The sequence below is a fragment of the Triturus cristatus genome, chromosome 2_2, assembly GCF_964204655.1.
Source record: "Triturus cristatus chromosome 2_2, aTriCri1.1, whole genome shotgun sequence".
Lineage (NCBI taxonomy): Eukaryota > Metazoa > Chordata > Amphibia > Caudata > Salamandridae > Triturus > Triturus cristatus.
In genome coordinates, this window is record NC_140582.1 from 1,016,541,128 (window position 1) to 1,016,567,370 (window position 26,243).

The 26,243-nt window shown below is 46.4% G+C and overlaps 1 protein-coding gene across 5 annotated transcripts in view; it reads left to right on the forward strand.

The window, feature by feature from the left end:
- The window catches only part of SORCS2 (sortilin related VPS10 domain containing receptor 2), a 2,262,720-nt gene that overhangs the window by 1,375,189 nt on the left and 861,288 nt on the right, over positions 1-26,243 (forward strand). The window lies entirely within an intron of this gene.

The following is a 26,243-nucleotide window of genomic DNA, read 5'->3' on the forward strand; positions in this document are numbered from 1 at the left end:
ACAACACATGGCTGAACAACTCAGTCTTAACAACGACCGGGTCTTTAATCATGCACGGCTTTACACGGATTTTGTTGTAATGGCATAATTGGTAAATATACATATGCGTCGTTAAGGTTACACCCTAGCCCCCACCCTGAGCCTTAAAACCCGGCACCGAGCTCTGAGTATGACCACAACCCAGCTCTAAAAACACTCCAACCCCTGAGTCCTAAAAGCATCCCAAGCCCTAAAAAGTAACCCCATCCCTAAAAAAAAACCAACTCCCCGCCCTGAGCACTAAAACCATCCCCCAGCTTTAAAACATACCCTGACCCCCCCCCCCGTTCTGAAGCCCTTAAACATGGCCCTGCAAACTACCCAGCCCCCACCTTGAGCCTTAATACCAGCCTCCCCACCCTATAAAGGACCCCGACCACCCTTCCTGAGCCCTAAAATCCTAGAAACTTTCCCGACCCCAACACTTCCAGAAATCATACTCACCGAGCCGTTCCTCGCCTAAGTCTGCAACACCTCCCAACCCCGTCTATTCTCTCTGACTCTAAAGTGCAAGCTACCACTAACATTTAAACCAGGCATATGCGTAGTAAAGGCAGATACGTGTTTTAGACATGCATCAAGACACATACACATGAATGGCTGTACATTTTGCAATTGGTTAATTCTGCAATGGTTTGCTTATTAAAGGGCACCCATTCCTAGACAACCGCCCCAATATGCAGGTACGTGTCGAGACACATGTTATGACTGTGAGTGTGCATGTATTATGATATATGGTGGTCATTTGCAATTTTCCCTTATAACATGGCAGGTGGCCAAGGTTGAGCGATAAACGTTTAAAAAAGAGTGCACACGGAGTGCTATAAAGGACGTGGGTAGCTCAGCAGCACTTGGCAGTTGCTGGGTCTTTGTAAAAAAAAGTAATATTAAAAAATCAAAAACATGAAAACATAGCCAGTGGGATGGGGAGTAAAACAGGAGACATCAGGGGAGAGAGAGTGGATTATTGTGAAAAGGGAGCTTGCAGATGGGTGGGGAAGGTATAAAGAGGAAAAGGGAGAGAGAGCTGTGAAACACATGCACTTCCATGGAGTGAGCAAAAACAGAGGGCCTGATTCACAAAGGTAAACTTACACTTTGGTGTAAGTTTATGATTGTTTGCTATTCACAAAGGGATTTATGAGCAGTATCTTTACGAGAATGGAGTCTCTGCACATAAAAAGATAAGACTGTACTATCTTTTTATGTGCGAAGACTCTTCAGTCGTAAAGATACTATTTGCAAATCCTTTTGTGAATAGCCACAATCATAAACTTACACAAAATTGGACGTTTACCTTTGTGAATCAGGCTCACAGTGCCTCAAGTATGTCATAGAAGGTACAACTCAGAACACTCAGAGACTAAAATGCTCCTGGGGCGGACAAACATGACAACACAGGGAAACCATAAAATCAGGTGTTGACAACTAAGATAGCTAACAAAGCCATCCAGTTATGAGCAAGGAGATGACCCAAAGCAACCCTAAATATATCTCATGTATTGGAAACAAATTGTGTGCCTACAGTCTGTAGCCAAGATTAAAAATGAAGACACATATTTATAGGGCCAGTGGGGAAAGGAAGAATCAAACAGGTCACCAGTGTCCGATAATAACTTAAAATAGTTTATGAGTAAGACAGTAAGTAAAAAATAAATATAATATTCCCCAAAAACTTAAACTCACACATTGTATGGCTGCTCCAGGACATTCAGTCTCTATTAATGATAAAACATGAGGGCAACTTGCCTGCCCTTTATTACCATAGACAGTTTGGAGGCAAGTCTAGGTGTGAGCTGCATTTGTCAGAGGCAGGGCATGCAGTCCGTACACATCAGGAAGGGGCTGGGCATAGCCCTGAGGGTACTCTTTGAAGCTCAGAAAGGCTGAGTACAACCTCTCTGGACATCTTGCTCAGGAGAGAAACCACCCCCTCCACAGACAAGACCCTTTTGTCCCCATGTCTGGAAGGAATACACAAAACATAACTGGAGCACTATTCACAATCATGTGACCCTGAATTCTGGCAGGAAGGCATATTTGGTTTAGGCAGAGAAATGCCATTTTACCATTAAACAGGATTTTAAATTACAAGTGATCTGTTTCCAAACTGAAGTTGTCGCTTACTTAGTGTAGTAAAGTAACCCAGTGTTAGTCTATGGGAGTGATAGCCTTACAACAAAGAGCGTTATCACCAGAAGGTGTTCCCTCATTTGTATTGGGGCATGGCCCTGATAGCAGCCCTCTTGAGGGGCAAAAGGGGGCACTATGGACCCCCAGACAGCGCCCTTGCAGGAGGGGCAGCACGACTTTGCGGCTGCCCTGGGGGCAGTGCATTAAATATAACACAGCACACTGTACCTGTTTGAACAGGGCACATCTTTTGAACCGTGAGCCCGTTGCAAACAAAGAAAGCGTGCCGTATTCTGTAATATGGGCCTAGGTTGGTACAGACCAAAACTCAGCTGCATATTATCAATGTACAAGTAGAATTGGATACAAGATTGAGACATTTTGATAGGTGCCACATATATATGTGATAAAGAAATAGGCATAAGATGCAGCCTTGGTCTAGTACACAGTGGAAGTCGTGCTACGGACTGGTATCTCCCTTCCAAAAATATTCAGAGCAGTGCCCAGTAGCGGCTTCCACAGGTAAGAGCTATGGGGAAGGGTGGAGGTGGGGCGGGGTGGAAGGTGGGGGAAGTCAACAGATGACAGGATAAGTACTATTAATTAAATAAATAAAACCACTTACTTTGCGCTCACCGCATCGCCGACGCGGCGATGCAGTGAGCGCAAAGTAAGTGGTTTTATTTATTTAATATTACTTATCCCATCATCTGTCGACTTCCACCAACCCCGCCCCACTTCACCGCTCTTACCTGTGCGAGACGCAATTGCGAGTGCCAGTACTTCGCCTGCAAAGACTATTTCTTCTAGACTAGATTCCAGTTTGGTGGTCGATGGTGTTGAAAACTGAATTAAATAAAATCAGAGTCTGACACCATCACCATCCACTAGACATCCGAGTATTTTTAAAAGCTGAAGTACAGCAAGATCCATGCTATTACCAGGCTGCACAGCAGCCTGAATGGAGTCAAATAAATCAGTTTTGCCATCAAGGTATGAAACCTACCTAAAAAACAGTCTTTCCAAAAATGTGCCTTTGAATGGCAGAGGAGTGATAGGGTGAAATTATTGGAGTAATCTTTTAAACAAGCGGGCTCATTTCCAAAGGGTAGTTACTTTGCCCTTGCTCGTGGAGTTATTTAACAGCATTAGAAGTTCTCCCGCTAAGTGGGGCCAGAGGACCTTTATCAGTGTGGACGGAAGGAGGACAGTCGATGACCCAGATGGTGAAATTTGATGGTGCTTGTAGGGGCGTTGGAAGTAGGGATTCGGTAGGAGTAGCAGCACCCCCAGATACATTGCAGGCAGCTTACAAGAGATGGGCATTGAACTCACAATTTATGAAGTCTTTTTTTGCAGCAAGTGTCATACTTTTGAAAGGCAGTCACAGGCTAGACTTAATTAAGCAAGGCTACAACTCTTTGTAAGAAACTACTGTAAAATTCGATTGCCATATTTATGTTTACAAATGTCTGCATTCAAGATTTATGTATTTTGTTTAAATTCACTCAGGTTCTGACAGAACTTACATCAACTCCCACAGTGGTGATAAGCATTTACTAGCTTCTTTGTCACAGGTTTGAAATATTTTAAATAAATTGCCACTAATACAAGAACAATTGACAATGCCACTCAATGAGTGAGTGAGACTCTTATGGAAAGCAAAGCCCAAGCCAACCCAAGACACATTAGATGAAGGCTAACACTTGGGTGATTTATTATTCCTCCTCTGTAAATATCTCCTGATTGAAATACAATTGATGCAATTGCAGGACCATAATCTAATGCTTTGTGTGACGTGTAGATCCATTACATAACTGACATACGTTGCACAATATTTTTGCAGAAAGTGTATTTTTTAGCAATTTCATCCTATTTCATCCACTTTATTCTCAGTGCACATCCTGTTATGCTCTGTTAATCTTAGGAATTTAAGACTGCATGATTCGCATTCCAGGGAGAAGTAGAGCTCTGTACTGTGAGCATATCAACACGAGTTCCTATTCAAGTAAAGGTGAGATTTGTGCAAATACCCAGACACAACTGTCCCACATACCCATCCATACCAATCTAGGAAAATATGCATCAAAGTTCATGACTGCAGCCAATGGTTTGATCAATGTTTTTGGGGAAACCCGGCACGTTTAAGAGGGAAGTGGCGTGGCTCAATTGCTACTCTCAATAGGAACTCCTCAAAATCACTTTTTTTTTTTTTTTTTTTTTTAAAACCTTTATTTCCGCAAGAATCTGGACACAGCTATTCAGCCGACAACCCGGAGGTTCGGCAGCTTCGATAGGAGAGGACAAAGAAGCGTCCACAGTGCATTGAAGGAGCAGTGAAAAGGTTTCATTTTGAAATAATTACAAACACACAACAAACCCCAGCAAGGCAACAACACTGAATGCCCACGGTGATAGCTCCTCAGGGGGAGCCGGACCCCAATCGTCTAACAGTCACAGTACTATGATAAGGGGAAAAAAGGGGGAAAAGCAGAGGCCCAAGAAGTCAATTAACCATCACATCTGCATACTGAGCTGGAAAGAAGGTCAAGAAGAAAGCTGTTCCTCGGGGGAATCCAGATCAGGGGCAAGACATATTCCCCCCCTGTAGTGATTCCACCGCCCCCAGATGGCATGCCACTTCCGAGGGCGGCCTCTAGCGCAATATACTGTCTTCTCCCTGAGCATACTCCAGTCCATATTTTCTTTCCACGCTGTTAACGTGGGGGGCCCCACGGAACCCCACAAGCGCGCGATGTCCCTCTTAGCGACCATGTTACCCAGAGTCACCCACTGGGTCTGTGCCTCATCGTGATCAGTGGGCCCCCAGACATTCAGGAGACAACACTGCGCTTCCGGCTGCATAGCAATGCCCGTCACCTCCCCCATCACTGCATGGACTCGCCTCCAAAATTCCGTGATGACACCACATTCCCAGATGATATGTAGGAAAGTACCCACCATACCACATCCCCTCCTACATAGGCCTTCCTCAGAGAATCCCATATGAAACAGCCGTGGCCCCGTCACATACACTCGATGCAATATCTTGAGCTGCACCAACCTCAGACGCGACGGGATCGCAACCTCCTTAGGAGAGGAAACAGCAGACTGCCAGTCCTCATCATCCAACTCGAGTCCGTCCCTAGTCCACTGGTCCCGCAGCCCCAGAAGCAGATCAGCCCGAACATTTATCAGTTTCTTGTAGATGAGCGAGATCGTGCTCTCTGGCATATGGCCATCAAGGATCCGGTCCTCCAAAGGAGAGGACTCAGGCACCTTCTCACCCTCCACGAGGACTGACCGCAGGGCATGACGCACCTGAACATAGCGGAAAAACTCAGCTGCCCCCAACTCATACTCCTTCTGCAACTCTTCAAAGGACTTCACCCTCCCCTTAATCAACACATCTCCAACCCTGGAGATGCCGATCAAGTCCCATTTATCAAACCCTTTCGTATGCCAAAGCCCACCCAACCTTTCAGATTCAAACAACGGTTAGCTAGGGTGAGCCTATCCTTCCAGCCCAGAGAGTCAGTCGCCATCTTCCATACACGGACCGCCACCCCAGTGGGCCCCGTGAGGGACGAGTCAAGGGACCGCGAGTACAACGCCCTATGATAGTTCCCACCGCGCAGCAACCATCTGTCCATGGCATAACCAGGGCTGAGGGCCGGGCCATAGAAACCATGGTTAATCGCGGACAACTGGGTGGCCCAGTAATAGCGTCGGATGTCTGGAAGCGCGATACCCCCGTCATACCATGGAAGCGTCAATTTAGCAATTGCTATCCGCGGCCGCCCGTCCCACAACAACGTTCGTTGGAGGCTTTCGACCTCCCGAAAGTACTTGGCCGGCACCCAATCTAGAGTATTCTGCAATGCGTAGAGGAACCGAGGAAGGAACATCATTTTGAACAAGGCAGCGCGCCCGACGAGGGAAAGCGGCAGCCTCCGCCAGCCCTCAACATCCCGCCGCAGGCGCGCCAGGGGGGGGAGCAGGTTTCTCTCATACCGCAATGCGGGGTCCATGGAGATAAAGATCCCCAGATACACGAAGCCCTGCTGAGCAATCTGGATCGAACAAGTTCGCGGGACCGGTGGGACCTCACCACTCAGGACGTATAAATACGATTTACTCCAGTTGATGATGAGACCCGAATTCCTACCAGGAGATGTAAGAACGTCACAGACCACTATAAGGGAGTTCTTGGGCGAGGCAAGATACAACAGGATATCATCAGCATATAGCGAAATGCGGTCCTCGTGTTCGGGCGACCATCTAAGGCCACGTATATCCGGGTGCCAGCGTATCCACGCCGCCAGCGGTTCAAGGGCAAGGGCGAACAGCAGAGGCGACAGGGGGCAGCCCTGCCGAGTCCCCCTCCCAAGCCGGAACGGAGTCGATGCTCGGCCATTTACCACCACACTCGCAAGGGGTCCCTCATACAGCAACCTCACCCAGCTCACAAAACCAGGGCCAAAGCCGAACTTGGCTAGCACAGCCCACAAATACGCCCATTCCACCGTATCAAAGGCCATCGTGGCATCAAGAGACGCCACAATAGCCGGTTCTCGCAGCGTGCCAGCCCTGGCGATCACACCATGAAGGCGCCGAAGGTTTAACGCGGTGTTGCGATGCGGAATAAAACCGGATTGATCCGGGTGAATCAAGTCTCCAAGTACCCTGACCAATCGGCCCGCCAGGATTTTAGCCAGAATCTTCGGCTCGGCGTTGAGGAGTGATATGGGCCTATATGAGGCACACTTGTCTCGGGGTTTACCATCTTTGTGTATCACAACAATTGTCGCCAGCCTCTGGTCCAACGGGAGGGTCCCACTCCCCCGCGCCTCCACGAACATGGCGCGCAGGTGAGGGGCTACCCTATCCGGGAACAGCTTATACAGGTCAATCGGCAAGCCATTCGGGCCCGAGGCCTTGCCCGAGTTCAGCGCGCGAATAGCTCCCGCCACCTCATCGACCGTTATGTCTCCATCAAGATCATCTCTATCTACATCAGAAAGACAGGGCAGAGCGATATCCCGCAAGAGGTCACGCGAGTCCTCGGGCGGCCTATCCGACACTGAGGCATAAACCTTACGGAAATAGTCCGAGAAGCACTGTACAATCCCCTCAGGTTCCACAATCACCTCTCCCCCCTCTCCCGTCAGCTCCGGCACTACTCTATTAACCCGTTCTTTTTTATCCAGCCAAGCTAGGAGCTTCCCGGCCTTGTCACCAACATCATACAGGCGGCCCTGCTGTTCCCTACTGAGGGTCTTAGCGGCATTCGTCACAAGGTCCTTATACTCAGCTTGCTTCAAGCTCAGCTCATGCAGTGAGGCCGCTGTTACCTCCTCCTCTAACGCTCCCTCCAAAGCCACGATCTCCTCCTCCACCTGCATAACCTCGCCATCTCTCCGCCGCTTGGCCGCCACCACAAGTGAGAGGGCCTCCCCTCGCGACACGGTCTTAAATGCTTCCCATAACGACACTGCCGAGTCCACGGACCCCTGATTGTCCCTGAAAAAATTATCAACCGCCTTCACCAGTGCGCTGCGCATCTTGGAATCTCGAAAGTACCAGGGGTTAATAGGAGCCACCCTTCCCCCTCCCTCACGGCCGACATCCAGCCTGACCCACACTGGCGAATGGTCCGATATGCCACGCGCCATGTGCCTGGCCTCAGACACCAATGGGGCGTGCGCAGCCAAAGTGAGCAAGTAATCAATCCTAGAGAGGCTACCATGCGCCCCGGAGTGGAAGGTGTATTGACGCTGTGGGGGGTGCCGGAGCCTCCAGCAGTCTATCAGGCCGAGTGTGTCTAGTAAGTCTGGAAGCCACTTCTGAGCCCCCCCAGTGTCTCTGGGCGGGTACCTATCCAGCAGCCCAGAGCCGACAGCATTGAAATCCCCCCCCACCACTAGCATACCCCCCGGGAGATCCAGCAAGGCCCTACCCAGATCTGTGAACGTGGAGGCCTGCAGGGCTGGAGGGACATAAACCGAAACTAAAACCAAAGTTCTACCTTCCCACCTCCCCGCCACCGCCACAAACCTCCCCCTATCGTCAACAATGGTGGAGTTCACCTCAAATGGTAGCGAGGCCCTGACTAGGATGCCCACACCCCTGGACCCGGAGGAAAATCCCGAATGAGCTATGAATTTATAACCCTTCCTATTAAGAGCATAGCACGTATTACCTATAAGGTGTGTCTCCTGCAGTAGGGCAACATCTGGCATTGACCGTTTCAAGTGTTGCAAAACTATCCAGCGCTTAATGCGATCCCCCAAACCATTAACATTCCAGCTAATAACACTTAAACCTCTACCCCCCATCCCCAGACACAAGGAGGCCCACCCCCCACCCGAAGAGCCACCATGGAACAATCCCGAAAATGATCACTACGCCTTGCAGAAACAGACCCCCCAACAACAAACCCAAAATCCCAACCATCCCCCCCACCCTGCACCCCTGCTGCAGCTTACAAAGCCCCCCAACTTGCAGTGTGCCTGTCGCCCTACCAAACCCGAAATCTACAAAAAGCACCCTAAGGGAGGAAAGAGCTTCCCTCGTCCTCCCGCAACCCTCCGCATTTACTGCACTCTATTCAAGTCATTAGACAAAGTCAAATCGAGTCAGACCGGCTCCGAAAACATCAACCTTGCCCATCCCGGCCACTGTCCCCATCCGCGGCAGTGTCCTCTCCCGTCCGTCGTCGAGGCAAAGCGTCCAGCCATTCATCGGCCATGGCAGGAGACTCAAAGAAGAATGTCCGGTCTTCGTACACCACACGTAATCTGGCAGGGAAGAGCATGGCATACTTCAGATCCCTCTCCCGAAGTCGCCTCTTCACCCCCAGAAAGCCCTGTCTCTGCCTCTGCACCTGCTGGGTGAAATCAGGATAGAAATTCACCGACGCGTTCTGGAAGGGGACCGGGCCCGTCACCCTCGATGCTTGCAGGATAACGTCCCGATCTCGAAAATGAAAGAGCCGGGCGACAATCGGCCTCGGTGGGGCTCCCACCTTGGGCCTCCCACCCGGCACTCTATGGGCCCTTTCAACTGCGAAGAACTTCCCAAGACCCTTAGGCTGCAGATGGTTAAGCACCAAGTCCTCCACGAGCAGGTCAACCGAGGCCTCATCCGAGGACTCCGGGACCCCGATAACGCGGACGTTGTTGCGCCTGGCCCGGCTCTCAAAGTCCTCCATCCGACGGGCGGCGAGATCACCCTCGGTCCTCAGCTTACGGACCTCGGTCTGCAGTTCCGAGACATCATCGGCGAGGCCCGTGGTCTTGAGATCCAGGGTTTTAACCCGTTCATTCGTTTTGCCCAAATCCGCGCGGATCAGGTTAACGTCCACCAAGATGGTGTCCACTTTATGCGCCAGGGCATCAAACTGCCTCCCAATCGAAGTCTGCATCCCTTCGAGCGCGCCCATGACATCCTGCAGCGAGAGCTCCGGGGCCAAGGGCGAGGCCGCCTTCTGAGTATCCGGCGACTGGCTCGACCCACTCGGTGACCCCTTCTGCAGAGCATAGCGGTCCATATTTTTGGCTTGAGTATAGGCTCCCCGCCTGGTAGTCTTAGGCTTCAGCCGATCCACCTCTGCTTTGCCCGACATGGTTGGCACCAAGCAGGTCGGTTCAAATAAGACGGCCCTCTCTCAGCGAGAGGAATCAGGAGTGATCAGTTCTGCAGTGGGCCGCCAGAGTAGCATGTAGAGCGTCCAAAGGATAATAAAGCCACCAAGAGCTCACCAGAGGCAGGGCAGACAAAGGGCGAGAAAGTGAAAGTGAAAGGACGGAGACCTCCAGCCGACAGTTCACACCTCGCCTGGCCGCTGTTGTTCAACTAGAGGTCGGGCATCCTGCCAACTCTAGCCCCTGGCATCCCTCGGAGATAGGCCGCAATCTTCCTCCATGGATAACTCCGGTTCCCGGTGGGCGATCCGACCTCGGGTAGCATCAATCGCCTCCCTGACAAGTCATCTACACGATGCCTTGCATACAGACAGGATTAGAGACAGGATAGTCGACGGAGGGCGCGAGGGTCTCGGGAGCTCAGAGCTCACGCGGCCATCTTGGTCAAGCGCTAGGCTCCTCCCAAAATCACTTTTTTATTAAGATGGCAGCACCCTCACTCTGAGAATTGCTAGAGCACTACTCAGCTCAAGCTCAATAGCGCCCATATCAGCTGTTTTTTTGGGAACACATATTGGTAATCTTATAACAAGCATTGGCACAGCCAATAGGTCTCGTGTTTGGGACCTTATAAGTGTTTAGCCATGGAGCACATTATCCTGGGTGCTGTGCTGCCAGGGATTGAAGAGCTATACAGCTACTACACACTGGGCCATTCAATGTGATTCAGGAATACATGCTTGCCTCACATTTATGGACACATTCCAAGGCTTTTTAATGCACAGACAGAAAGACAAGTGCCTCGATGCAAGTCAACAGCACTATAACATTCTGTGTGCGACTGCATCACTAGAGTATTGAACAACATACAATAAAAAGCAGCAAAGTACTTTCCAATGGCGGAGACGTCACATCCCTCTTTCCCAGGCTTTTATTTACCAGGCATCCTTCTTCAGTGTCGTTCATTCAAAACACTGCTCACACCATCCGTTGACCAGAAAGCCCCCAGCCCTGCTCTCTGTCCCAGCCCCCTGACTATAGGGGCACTAGGTACAGCAACAACAACAAAATGCTCCCATTTGTCAGGTAGATGAGAAATAAATAAACAGGGACCGCGTTGGCATCACTTAATCTCAGCGCACATAAAAACAAAAAAATTAACCTGACCTTGTGTAATTTAACTGTCACTTTTGTAAAGTGCTTCAATACCTTTGGGTCAGTCGGGTTTGCGCTCTGTAAAAATGCCCCCAAAAGTTGACCTGACTTTCTGTAATATAACTAGCGCTCATGTAAAGTGCTACAACACTTTCGGGTCAATCGATTTCACATTATAAAATAAAAATTGCCTCATGGTCCCTTTGGCGATGCCGTGAATGTGCTTTGAAATTAGAGCTCTGAGTGGAGGAGGATGACAGGAAGAGGCAGCGGGCGGGCATGCAGCGACATGGGAGGAGGTGGGAGGGATGAATGCTGCTCCCATTTGTCAGGTAGACGGAAAAGCGTGAATAAACGGGGGTGGTGTCAGCATCACTTAATCTCCGCGTACCTAAAAACTAAAAAATGAACCTGCCCTTGTGTATTGTAACTGGCGCTTTTGTAAAACGCTTCAATATCTTTGAGTCCGTCAAGTTCCTGCTCTTTAAAAATGCCCCCAAAGAATTAATCTGACCTTCTGTAATGTAACTATCCCTCATGTAACACGTTTCAACTTCAGGTCGCTCAAGTTCACATTATATAAATAAGCGTCAGAGAAAATGCAGCAGGAGTTGCCCCAGCCTTGCCCTATGCTGCGTTGCAAGGTTGGGATGCTGAAGGTCTGGTGACAGAGGCTAACTAAATCAACAAGAAGCAATGCGGGAGGGGTGTGGGGCAAATCCTCACATGCTGAAGTCAGAGAAAATGAAAGAGGCTATTTCGAAATCAGCATCTGAAGCGTCTGACATTTCATGTCGGTATTTTAATGGGACTGGGATATTAATTTATGGGCGACAAAGCTAATCCACCGAAGATGGGCAAACAGTGACATGAGCAGGAATCAAAGAAAAAAATAGTTCCCCAAATGAACACATAATCACATAAACACAGATGTGTAATGTTAACTGTAATTGGGCGTTGCTCTGTGGGAGGAAACCAAACACAAAAAAGAGGGACAAAGAGTAAGGATTAACCCCTAGCAAGCAAGCAGTTTTCAATGACAATCGAAGGGACAAATAAAAAGGCAATGGGCGGGCTGTAAGCACACAGAGTGAATACAGCAGCCTGGAAGACACAGAGCATGAGCTGCCTAGGCGCAAACTAAAAAACAAAGCTGTCAGTTCTTTGATAGCTGGTATGAAGGTATGACTAAGTACTGCGTAGCTCGTGGCCTTTGGAACTCATCTACTATCCTATAATGCTCTGTTTATTCTTTCTGGGAAATAAACTGTTTTTGCTGCTGTAACACAAGCTTGGCCAGCCCCTGGAAGTTAGTTGTATTGCATGTTTAATTCCATGGAGTAAGCTAAAAGGTTCACTGGTCAGTTGTCAATTGCTGAATAAGTTGACCACATAGTATTACTACAGTTTCATAGCCTGCTGCCCAGATCTACACTGGTTGTGAAAGGCCCTAACCCAAGATAGCAAAATGATATTGCCTATAAATTTGCCATATTATTTTGTATATTTTGTCTTTTCTTGCAACTTAATATAGTGAACACTGTCACAAAATTAGGTCCTTCATTACTGCACACATCTAGGGGCCTTTATATTAAGCATAGACCTCCAACTAAAAGTGGTTTCTGCACAGTGGTAAACATGATGTAATTTCCCAGTAGAGGAAAAAACTATCTATTCTAATGCTGGGATTTTGGCAAAGCCCATTGCCTGGATGAAACAGGATGTTCCACAGAAGAAGGCTCTCTATTGTTCCAGTAGCTTGCAATAAATCACGAATAGCAAAGTATGTTTACATTATTCTAACTCCCTCTCTTTTTAAGCATTTCTAGAGGCTGTTTACTTTTTGTCTGCAAAGAAATATGGCCTGTATTAAATAAAACACTCTTGTTAATTGCTACCTGTCATTTGTATAGCTTGTTTATTCTTTGCTGTAGTCTTGCACATCTCTTTCCTTAGACCTCTTTCCATGCTTAATGGAGACATAGGAAGGCACCTTACAATCCTCAGAATATTTTATACTCATTTATGTGACAAATCATTAATGTAATTTAGTTTTTGTCTAGTTTTGGCACAGACTGCATTAGTTGTGTTATTGGTCTCATGTTCTTAATTCTTCAAGAAGGTACCGTACGAAGAAGCACAGCGAGGGTGTAAGCTTTGGGTCAGCCCCTTCAGCCATTGATTTTCATCTGCGTTTCATGCTTTGACATTGCTTGGATGGCTGTCAACAAGCCTGTGGCATTTTGAGGATGTTTACATTGTCTCATTTGGGTTTCTTTTAGGTTTTGATGATGGGATCAAGTGTCCTTTTGCTAGACTGCAAGTGCAACTTACACTGAGCTTGTAATAATGAGCTGGATTATTCTTTCATTATTTTACTTTGCAGACATAATAACATTGTAATATCTTATTTATGACTTTAATGTTCTGGTAGTGCTTGCTGCGACTGTATGATGTTACAATGCATACATTTACAATGCATGCCTTTACAACGCAGTTTTTACATCGCAACATCCTTTACAATGCATTCTTTTACATCGCATGCCATTACATCGCATTTTCAGAAACTACTTTTACAACGTATTCCATTACATCGCATTATACCTTTACAACGCATACCATTACAATGCATACCATTACATTGCATTTAAGGTAAGTGTTGGATAGTATAGGGGTAATAATTACTATTCTAACTCCAGTGAGTGCAACAGAAGGGTAAGGGTTGGATAGTGTAGGGGTAAAAAATTACTATTCTAACTCCAGTGAGTGCAACAGTAGGGTAAGTGTTGGATAGTGTAAAGGTACAATGCATTGTAATGGTATGCATTGTAATGACTTGCGATGTAATGCCTGCGTTGTAGTGACATGCGATGTAATGACATGCATTGTAGTGACATGCGATGTAATGACTGCATTGTAATGACATGCGATGTAAAGGATGTTGCGATCTAATGGCTGCTATGTAAAGGTAGTGCGATGTAATGACTGCATTGTAAAGGTTGTTTCTCGCTTGCTGCTTACATGCCTCCACCTTTCACAGTGCTGGTCAATAATTGAAACTGTATGTTCATTTGTTTTGCTAACTTGATGGATAAATAGCTTTTTGTTCATAGGCTAAACACATTCACACACTCTTTTGTAAAAATGCCAAAGGAAATACAGTCTGCAAAAGTATCAACTATGCACAAGTTTGCAATGCCTTTTAAGTTCTCAACTTACAAATCAAACTTCATCTTCCAACTTCTTCTTTTAGCACTCTTGAGGTTACAGCTTACCTCTGCTATTACAGTCTGACCAGCAAAGGAGCCCTACTCCCAGCTTCCATAATGTTCTATCCCAAGATTGGTACTTCATTATGGGACTTTCTATGTAGGACATCTGTTGACAAAACACATAGAGTCACCTGACTATTACTGAACTTTCTAACCTGATGTTGGATGGGGGGCTACATGTTTGTGACTTTTGTTTAAAAAAATTAATTGCATTATATACTCTGAGATAGCAATGCTCTTGATAGTTGTATTTTGGTAAGAACAGTGAAGGTTTAGGCATGCCAGTGAAGGATTACATAACGTGGATTAGAAAGTTGGCAGTAACAGACACTCTGGTGAGAGCACTGGCGTGCGCTTGGACATTTTTAATTATATAAATTGAAAACTTGCACTGATTTTATAAAAACTGAAACCTGCACTGTTTTAACTGATATTTTGCTATTTGCACGTGTTTTACCTCATTGCTGCCCGCCCCGGTCCATTCCGGCTGAGTGCCGTTGTGTGGAGGGCATGGCTGAGCTTACTCAGAGCATTACTTCCGGGCAGGGGGGGCGGAGCAGGAACTTCCCGCCCACTCCCCTACTAAGACCCATGTGTATGCGGCCGCCCAGCAGACACTCTGGTGAGAGCGCTGGCGTGCGCTTGGACATTTTTAAGTATATAAATTGAAAACTTACACTGATTTTATAAAAACTGAAGCCTGTACTGTTTTAACTGATATTTTGCTATTTGCACGTATTTTACCTCGTTGCTGCCTGCCCCGGTCCATCCCAGCTGAGTGCCGTTGTGTGGAGGGCGTGGCTGAGCTCACTCAGAGCATCACTTCTGGGCAGGGAGGCAGAGCAGGAACTTCCCGCCCGCTCCCCTATTAAGATCCATGTGTATGCGGCCGCGCAGCGGGCGCGCCGCTGGCCCGCCAAAGGCAACCCCGCTGGCGCGCCAAAGGCAACCCCGTCTGCGCCCGACAGGGCCCGGGGGCCAGGACTCCTGGTCTTTTTGGGTCACAAGAGAGAATTAAGTACTCAGCAGAGGAGCTATCAATGCCCATTGCTAAATTATGCAAACATAATATAAATATAGATAGTAAGGCTTTAAAATGTGAGCATTGTAATATGACCATAAGGCTTAAAACTGATAAGAACAATAAAGATAAGCTGCACTTAGCATTACTAAATTGTAGGTCACTGGCGAAACACAAATATGAGATACATGACTTACCAAGGGAAAGATCATTGGACGCATTATTCCTGACTGAGACCTGGCTTAATGAGAGTTCCACCCCAGACGTTCTGGACACAATCCCCAGCGAATATATGTCAGTAAGGCAGGATTGGGAAGGCCAAATAGGTGGGGGCATTGCCATGATTTTTAAATCCTCAATGAAGTATGTAATTCAACAAGCCGACCTTGAAAACTATGAAGTGTTCTTATTCACTCTGTCTGCGACAGTAGATAAAACTATAGCTGGCTTTTTGATCTACCGCCCACCAGGTCCAGGATCACAATGCATGGCGAGCCTGGAGGAGAAAGTAGTGCAACCAGCTTTTCGACATAAAAACTTTTTGGTGCTAGGTGATTTGAATATGCATTTTGATAACCAGAAGAACCATGAAGCAAGCACTCTATGCAAGGACCTACTGACTCTGAGCCTAGTTCAAAGAGTCGAGTCACAAACGCACCAAGGAGGCCACATTCTAGATCCTATTTTCTCAACCTTTGAGGAGATAGAGGTTGAAACACCCTGGCCAATTCCCTGGTCGAATCATTATCTAGTCCAGTTTACTGTGCCTATCCACAGGAAGAGGTTAGAACAACCGACTAAGGAAATTACAACAAGGAAGTGGAAGAAATTCAATTCTTACTCTTTCACACAGGCACTTATGGATAAAAATCTCATTTTAGACAAAGATGTTAACCTAGCCAACAATCAACTGGAAACCTGGATTACAGAGGCATTAGATAAGACAGCACCGTGGAGTACGAGGACCCCAAAAAGACAAAATGCAACAGCACCATGGTTTAATGACTAACTGATGATGGCCAAAAAAATGTTAAAAGCTCGAGCGAGTATGCAGGAAGGAATATAGTAGTGAGGCTAAAGAAAACTATCAAAAAAAATTAAGACAATATCACTCTTTAATTAAGAAATCCAGATCTAAATTTTATACGGAAAGAATAGCAATTCCCCTAAAGAAATGTTCGCAATACTGAAGAACCTAAGAACACATGAAAATAGGAGTGACACAGCTGCCTCTGAAGAGAGCTGTAATAAGGTGGCAGAATTCTTCGCTGATAAACTAGCAAAAATGTACGGCACCTTTCCGATAGAAGCACGAGAAGGAACTAGCCTGACATGTGGTAGCCAGTCAAATTTTGCAGGGGTAACCCTGGATGAATTTAAGACCCAGGAACTAGAAGAACTTACAGCCACAGCAAAAGGGATAAAATCTGGCTCCCCTTTAGATCCAGTTCGACCGAAGATAATAATGCAGGGAGCAAACTTCGTTATGTCATATATTTCAGAGCTTATTTTACGCTCCTTTCAAAGTGGTGTGGTTCCCACTAAATGTTAAACCACTTAAGAAGAAGCCATCACTGGAGCAAACAGTATTGGAAAATCTAAGCCCTATCTAACCGCTACCGTTTGTGACCAAAATTGCAGAGAAAGTAACAAATAAACAACTGGTAGACCACATCAACAAGAACGACCTATTGCATCCCTCTCAATCAGGTTTCAGAATGGCCCACTCCACAGAGTCATTTCTCTCCACACGGAGCTTCCAAGTCACGCAACAAACATAACTATCTGAGCGGATTCCCTTGTCCCAGGGGGTCTCGCAGGGTTCAATCTTTAGCCCCACCTTGTTTATCATTTATATGGGACCAATGGCTGAGCGATTGGAGAAGTATTAGGTGTCGAATGTCTCCTATGCGGAAGACACGCGACTAATTGTGATGCTATCACAAGACAAGGGCCAGACAGCTATCCGGTTCTCCGAATGTTTAGAAGAGGTAGAAGACTGGATGTCTAAACACTGCCTCAAGCTAAACGGGAGTAAAACGGAAGTAATGGTGGTAGGCAGGGTGCCATCCATATGGTCATTCGTGTGGTGGCCTGAAATATTAGGCCAACTGCCTACCCCAAAAGCAGAAGTGAAAAACCTCGGAATATGGCTTGATTCCGAGCTGACATTTGAAAGTCAGATTCGGAAGGTAGCAGGTAAATGCTACAGGACCATGAAAATCTGGAGGAAAGTCCTGGATCTATTACCACCAAATGAAATGAAATGAAATGAAATGAAATGAAAAGTCAATTTATAGAGCGCGATAGCTACCCTGAGGCGTCCTAGCGCTACAGAACAGAGCAAGTAGGTGTGGAATTGGGTACTATGCTGGTCTATTGAAAAGCAGGGTTTTCAGTTTCTTACGGAACCGAAGAAGGTTGGGCTCAGAACGAAGGGAGAGGGGAATGGAGTTCCAAAGGATGGCCGCGTTGTAGGAAAAAGAGCGGCCTCCACTCCTGGTTATTTTTATCCTAGGTACCGTGGCGAGAAAGGAGGAGGATGATCTGAGCGGTCTGGAGGGTTTGTAGGGGTTGATCAGAGAGTGGTTGATGGACGCACCGGTTTTCCAGAAGGCTCGATGGGCAATACATAGGGCCTTGAAATCGATCCTTTACTTGACTGGGAGCCAATGGAGGTTCCTCAGGCCGGGTTTAGTGGAAGTCCGCCGGGGTATCATGAGCAGGGTTCGGGCGGCGCAATTTTGAAGAGTTTGGAGCTTGCGCAGAGTGGCTTGGGGTGCCCCTAGATAGAGAGCGTTCCCGAAATCCAACCGAGACAGAATGAGACCCTGGACCATTATCTGTCGAGGTTGGGGTGGCAGAAGGGGGAGAATCTTACGTAAGAGCCGTAGTAGGCCGAAGCAGGTGGCGGACAGTTTGACTGCCTGATCATTAAAGTTGAGGGATTTGTCCAGCCAGATGCCAAGGCTCTTTATTTTGTCTTTAGGGGTGGGGGGGGCCGATGGAGGTCGGCCAGGATAGGGTGATGGGGGATGGAGAGGAGTTGCCTAAGAGCATCAATTCCGTTTTGTCCCCGTTAAGTTTGAGGCATGATAAAGTCATCCATTTGGTAACCTCCTCGAGGCAGTCCCTGAGGTTATTTTGTGGGGATGAGGATTGATTGAGAGCCACCACTAGCTGAGTGTCGTCGGCGTAGGTGACGATTTTTATTCCAAAAGGGCGGACAATCTCAGCTAGGGGGCTCATGTATATATTGAAAAGGGTAGGGCTTAAGGAGGAGCCCTGAGGGACTCCACATCCGAGGGGTTTGTCCGGGGAGGTAAATTCTCCCTCAAAGACCTGGAAGTAACGGTCGGAGAGAAAGGATTTGAGCCAATCCAGCGCAATCCCTGAAACCCCTAGATTGGAGAGCTGATGTAGGAGGATATTGTGGCTGACCTTGTCGAAGGCTGCGCTTAGGTCGAGGACGATGATTTCCGCGCATCCTCCCCGGTCCAGGATGTTTTTCGCTTCCTCCGTTACTGCCACTAGAGCGGTTTCGGTCCCGTGCATGGGCCGGAAACCAGTCTGGGTGGCGTCAAGTAGGTGGTTGGATTCAAGGAATTTGGTCAGAGTAGCATTGGCATATTTTTCCAATATTTTGCTCAGCCATGGCAGGAAGGAAATAGGGCGGTAATTAGTGGGGTTATCAGGGTCTAGATTGGGTTTCTTCAAAAGGGCTTTTACCATAGCACACTTCCAGGGCAGTGGGACAGAGCCGGTGGAAAGGGATGCATTGAGTAGGTTGAGTATGGTGGGGAGGATATTTCTGGTGGCCGTAAGCAAAGTGCGAGGGGGTGCTGGATCATTGGGGGAGCCAGATTTCACCTGGCGCAGAAGCGGTTCTAAAGTGGTGGCAGTGAGAGGGGGGAAGGAGTCCAGGGTTGCCTGGAGCTGGGATCCTGCCTCAGCGGGTGAAGGGGGGCGGGGTTGGTGGTGGTGGTTGGGGAGAAGGAGGTGTAGATGGTTTGGATTTTCTGGTAGAAGAACTCAGCCAAGTCATTACAGCGGATTTGTACATTAGTAGTGTTGGGGGGTTTGTCCGGAAGTTTGAGAAGGGTTTTTGCGATACGGTAGATTTCTTTTGGGCGGGACACCGCTGCGTTGATTTTTTCTTCAAAGAAAATGGATTGGGAGTTTTTTAGTTCAGATTTATAGGTGCGGATCGCTTGTCTGTAGGCGATCTTCCTAGAAGGGGAGTAGTCCAGCCGCCACTGCCTTTCTAGTCTCCTGCATGGGCGTTTTAAAGCGCGCAATTCAGTGGAATACCAGGGAGCTGTTTTTGTGGGTCGCTTTGTCTTGGTTAGTTTCATGGGGAGCACAGAGTTAAGTGAGTTAGAGATCCACTGATTGTAGTCCTCGTTTGCTGTGGTGGGGTTGGGATTGTGGGGGGGTCTGGTGGAGTCAAGAGTTGCCTGCCATTTATCTAACAGAAGGTTGGACCAGTTGCGAACTCTACAGGAGTTAGTTGTGATGGGGGGTGGGAAACGGTGGGTGTCCAAAGTAGGGGAATCAGGAAGTGATCTGACCAGGGAAGAGGAGATGGAATTCCAACAGAGAGATTCGCACTGTTGCTGAACACAGGGTCCAGTAGGTGGCCCTTGATGTGGGTGGGTTTGGGAACTAATTGTGTCATTTCTAGAGCAGATAGGCTTGAAGAAACTTCTAAGGCGACGTGGTCCAGAGAGTTGTCGAAATGGATGTTGAGATCGCCTAGAAGTGTAAAGTCGGGTGAATTACATGCTAGACTGGCTATGATAGGGGAGAGGTTGCAGGTGAATTGTCCTGACATACCGGGTGGACGGTATATGAGTAGGCCGGAGAATGTATTAGTGGGGGAGAATTCCAGGGCGAAAGACAGACTTTCGCAGTCAGGTAGGATGTTAGGGGTGCAGCGGCACTTGTAGCAATCTCTGAAGATGATTGCTAGGCCGCCTCCTTTCCCTGTTTTCCGATCTTCTCGTGAAATTAAGTAACCCGGGGGGAGAGATTGGACCAGGTCGGGCTCTGACTCCGAATTGAGCCAGGTCTCTGTGAGGTAAAGAACGTCAGGATGAAGTTCTTCTAATAATAGGGAGATTTCAGTAGAGTGTTTTGGCAGTGATCTGCAGTTTAGAAGGAACATGGATATCTTGGTCTTCACAGTGGATGGAACAGGAAGGGGATAGAAATTGCAGTGAGGGCATGGTGTATACGGGTCGGCCGGGTTCCAGGAGGGGTGGCAGTTGGCGGCGGTTATTCCTCTGAATTTGAAGAGGAAAGAGGAGCTATAGGTTATTCTGTGTGATGGGAGGCACGCAGGGTTCGTGGCCCCTGGCCTCGTCCGGCCGCGGACGGGAGCAGACGGGCTTGCCTTTGGCGTGCCTTTGGCGCGCCGCCGGCGCGCCCGCTGCGCGCGTCCGCTGCGCGCGTCCGCTGCGCGTTCTGCTCTGCATCGGCTTATGTGGGGAGTAGGGAGGAGACAGGACTGCAACCCACCAATCAGAAGCGACTTCCCTCCACACGATCGGGATTAGGGCCCGCGGTGGACCGGGGAAAGCAATCTGGGGGTGTGGCAGCGTGAGAAGCCCTCGTGAGTCAGGTATTCTCTTGTGGTCGAGGTTTTTAAACTTTTGTTTGAAAATCAATAGTGCAACAAGAATAAAGTGACAGTCAATGGTTTTTAAAAACACAGTAAGCGTGATAGCAGCGTCGACAGCTAGCGCCAAGCCACTACCTCAAGCGCGTCCGCCCGGAAAACCATAGTACATGCAGTACTAACTTCCCAATTGGATTACGGAAACGTACTATATTTAGGTGCTACAAAAAAGGGACTACCCAAACTACAGAGGGTGCAGAATGCAGCAGCTCGTCTCGTACTGGGCCTTCCGAGAAGATCGAACACGAAGAAGGCCCTGACAGCACTACACTGGCTGCGAGTGGAAAGGAGAGTCACATTCAAGGCAATGTGCCACTGACACCGTATTCTATTAAAGAAAGGCCCAAGATACCTTCAACCGTTAATAACCCAATACAACCCAGGTCAAGATCTATGGGGAAGGCACTGGTGACTGTACCTAGAATATTTAGAGCAAGAATGGGAGCATGCTCATTCAGGCACCGTGCAGCTAAAATGTGGAACAGCTTACCGATGGATCTAAGAATAGAGCCTTGAGAAAGTAGATTTCGTAAACAGCTGAAAACATGGCTGTTCGGGCAAACTGAATAAGGTTACTGTTAGATAGTATGCACAACGCAACAGGACATGCGGATAGCAGCCGCTTCTCCTCAGAGCCTTTGTCTCAGCGCGGGGACACACCGATGGTGTAACCATGCGCTCTACAAATGAAAAATGTTTTTTTTTTTTAAAACGTATCAATTTGGGCACCTTTTGAAGGAATACATAAGAGACCAACTTCTGATATACTGCAATATTAAAAAAATGTGTGATGCCACCAAAGTCACTTTTCCTGGATGGTGGAACTTTCTCTGTCATCATCACAGAATTGATAGATCATATGCCACATCCATACAACAACTCCTCCAGAAGGGTACATTTTGGTCATCTCATACCAATTACGTATTCATCCACTCAGGATGGATTCAGGACAGTGATTGTTTTTGAGCCACCATGAACCTTTCATTTATTGTTCATAGCATTTAATTGTTATTTACTTGTTACTATTATCCATTTGTATAATGATTCTGATAATCAAGGACAATTGCCTTTGGTAAGGTTGTCTACCTTTGTCCTTATTATTCTTTTACTTATCTCTTCCCTCTCCTTCCCTTTATTATTTTTTCCCCATTCTTTTTCTTTCTTCTTCTTTCATTACCTTTCCCTCCAATCACAAAATATAAAAGGCTGTTGTATAAGGTATCATTTCTTAAGTTTTCTTTATTGGTCTGTTGATCTAAAATACAGTTTCTTTTACTATTTGTAAAGGTGTCAACTGTACTGTGCATTCTTGGTTAATATGTTTACTTTTTATCGTAACCATAAGACATGTTCTCTGAAGCTGTACCTTTTCGCTGAATCCCTTTAGTAAAGCTACTTTAAACTAAAAATAAATGTGTGTGTGAGGAATTATGGCTGAGATGAGAGCCACTGCTTTCATAAGGCATCTTATTTGAGGAATCAATTGAACATATGATGGCATGCGTAGAGAAGCTTTGGGAAAGCTTGGGAAGGGATACAGATGTGGGTGTGTGTCCACTAATTCTAAGAGTGAAATTGTAGAGGAGAAAGGGATGAAAATCAAGAGTCAACGCTGCAGGGGTGATAGGTTGTGTAGCAAGAAATAAGGATTGCTCTGAAACAAAGGAACTGTGCAGTAAGAGAGGGCACATCATAAAGTGTTGAAGTAGCAAGATTCAAGGGAAGAAAATGGGTGATACATAAAAAGTGTGTGATAAAGTAGTACTACTACTGGGAAACAAATATGTTGGAAATCTCCATGTGTGTGGTGTTTGGATGGATTCAAGTTCAAAATGATGTTTGATTCTCGTTCTCATCTGACAATTATTTCAGAGCAAGTGTATGATGATTACCACAAAGACAGAGTAAGCCTGTGTAAATAGGGACATACAACAAGGGGGCTATGGTTTGCATTCCTTCAATATGAATGTATACTTTCTTGCTTCCTTGTAGTTTGAAGGAATACAACCAAAGGTAAAGTGGATGTCTCTATAAAGCACAACAACATTAGTGGATGCCCTCAGGAAAGGTAGTTGAGTCTACCTGGATCTGAATCCTCAAACACCGGTGCAAGTTCATGTGGTGGAAGATGGGTGTTCAGAATTCGAAAAGTGGTTTCTTTAGGTGTTTAGCAAGGAATTTGTCTCAAAACATATGTGCATAGATTTAAACCCAAGAAATCAGCCATAACAGTTATCCCAACAGTTAGAAGCCTGCCCGTAAATGTGTTGGGTGCAGATGAAATGGAAATGTGTCCTGCTGAGAGGGAACGGAGGTGTAACTAAAGGAAAGTGGAATTTCTAACTGATTGTGGAGTGGAGCACAGAAATAGTTCACTTTATAATCTCAAGACCAATGAGGTGGTGGATAAAACCATTCTACCAAAGGGATGATGAGTTCAAGACTGGGTTAAAAAAAAATCTCCAGCAGAGAGTGCTAGGTGGTTGAGATTATAAAACCTATGAAGGCTGTGAAATAGTTAAAAAATGCTGGGAAAACTGATGATCGAAGAATCTGAAATTTGGACACAGTGTGCGTTAGTACTGCAGTGTCTGGTGATGTCGTAGTGAGTTTGCAGGGTGATTTACCAATGTCAAGAGATCCATGGAGGTGGCACGGCTAGGAAAAGATTGACAAGGGGACTGATTTACCTCCCGGATTATGTGTAAGGTTCTCCTTTACCGCTGTTGTTGCCAAGAGTATTACTCAATACGTTTCCCTGATATACATCTTCTCATGTTTGTTGCTCTTGCATATATTTATCTCTTCCTAGTAGAAATCTTGTGTTTGTGCTAGGTTTGTCTTGCATTTGTTCCTGTGTTGAGACATGCTTTGCTCTGTTGTGTTTTGTGAAAAGAAAGAGGCCTGTGGTGTCTTCAGGCTCTCTCCTCATGTGTCATTCCAGAATCCTGTGTGATGGGAAGGTCGAATCTAAAGGAGATGTTTGCTTTATTAAACTGAGACCTACTTACCCAGTCTTTGTTACATAACCTTACAAGGCATATGTGGAACACTGTGGTATTCCAGGTTTCTCTAATTCTGGGTGCGGGAATATGATGCAGTGTTCCTAGTTAATTTGGAATGAAGGCCATAAATTACCTGTTTCAGTTATATATCAATATTTCGAGCACCTAAAGTGTCACATTACCCTGCTGCCCATTTCACTATTTGATGCGCTGCCAAGATGTAAAGAATTTCCTGCTTTCATTCTCTTACCAGGCACAAATAATTTCCTGGTTGTTTTTCAGACTCCCCTGAGACTAGAAATACAAATTATTCTCCAGCCACATTCCTGCTTTTTAGGGAGTAATTTGAGATGCTCAGCGTATTCGCTAGAATGTTTGCTTTTGGAAAATCTAGACTGCACATTTCTCGAGGGATGTGCTCCTTTGTCCCCACGAGGGATGACATCTGTGATCTTATCATAGTAATTGAATCATTGTGCCTTTCAGTACAACATATAGAGGAAGGTCTCTAACAAACAGACCTGTGTGTGTGTGTGTTGTACATGGAAAAGTAATCAATTAATCAAGGGAGGATAAGGAGCCGCACGTCGGTGTTGTGTAGATCCTTTTCAATTCTTAGGTGAGGAACACACACTTCACGTACTAATGCTAAAATGTCAGCAATTAATTGATAAGGAAAAGAACAAAACAAAATTGATAACATTCATTGGAGTAAATAGTGTACTCAATCCTATTTCCAAGAGTTTAAATGCACTATTGGGGCTGCATTTATAAAACAAGCATCGGTAAAGCCGATAGGTTTTGAATGGCCGACCTATTGTTTTTGGGAGAAAGTGGGTTATTAGTTTGGATGGATGACAGTGTCCTTAATAAGTAGTAATATGACTTTGCTTTCTAGGTACAGTAAAGGTTTCAGTAATTTAAAACTGACCTCATCCCCTGGTAGCCATGGCACAGAGCAGACGGGCTTAAATTAAGAAAATGTGTAAAGCATTCAAAAGTATCAAAATAGTGAAAAAGTTGAAAAGATACAATAAAAATCCTACTCCAGTTTATAAAAGTAGAGAATACTTGAACAAAATGACACCAAAAAACAATATACATTTTGTAAGTTTAAATGTATAAATAGTGACAAAAAGCGTTAAGTGCCAATTACTGTCATCTGTTTGTGCTTGACCGATACCTAGGAGTGATTTAACACTGACATGTTTGGGAGCGGCTCACATACAAAAACAAGGTTTGTCCTGTTTGTCAGGCATGTACCTTCCTAAATCATCATCATCATCATCATCAAATCTTTATTTCGGCCACCAGGGCCATAAAAGAAAACACTGTACATCATTACAAAACAATATAAACAATTAAAATTACATTAGTACAATTTTTAAAATCGTCCAGCATTAAACTCATTTATAAGGACTTGATGTATCGCATGCGGGTAAACCACATAGATGTTAAAAATTTTGCCACTGCAAAGACTACTGGAGGGGAGAGGTCCGTTTTCAATATTCTATAAGCAGGAGCACATTGACTAAAACCCATGTTTTTAAGAAGGGGCCGAAGCCAATAGTTCCTTGCTCTGCGGTAAGTCGGGCAGAAAAATATGATGTGGAGATCCGTTTCCTCAGGGAGTAAACATATAGGGCATTGAGCAGAGTGGTTTGTGTGTGCCCAGCGTGCTGTTAAGGCCCTTAGTGGCAGTGTGTTATATCGCCATTGCATAAATAATTTCCTCGTTAGGGAGGGACCCATATCATCATAGATAAGCTCTAAATAGAATGAATCTTTAAAGCCCAAAAAGTATGCTGTTTGAGAGCCCTCGCGGGCGCTTGAAATGGAAAGACTCAGGTGATACTCATAGTAGGCCTTGGAGAGAGACCCTCGTGAGATCTTTGGACACGCCTGTGCTGGATCTAACCACAATTCCGGTCTACCAAGTGCTTCGCAGGTACGTTTGATGTAGGTGAACCATGGAATTGGAGTACTTTTGCACAGACGCAGAATCTCCACCAGTTCGGCTCTATATTTCCAGAGATCCTGAGACGACCAGATTTTACGCCAAAAGATCAAGGGTTTAAGACCGAGGACCTCTGAAATCGGTCTCAGGCCCAGGTCCAGTCTAAGCGGCATAAGTGGAGTGCTAGTCGGTAGTGCGGTCAACCGTCTGAGAAAATCATTCTCCGTTGTCTGGAGTTTCTGCCCCATAGTGTAACCCCATAATTCAGCTCCATATATCACCGATGCTCTTGCTTGGGTTTTATAGATCTGCAAGCGGGGCGCGAACGGCCTATA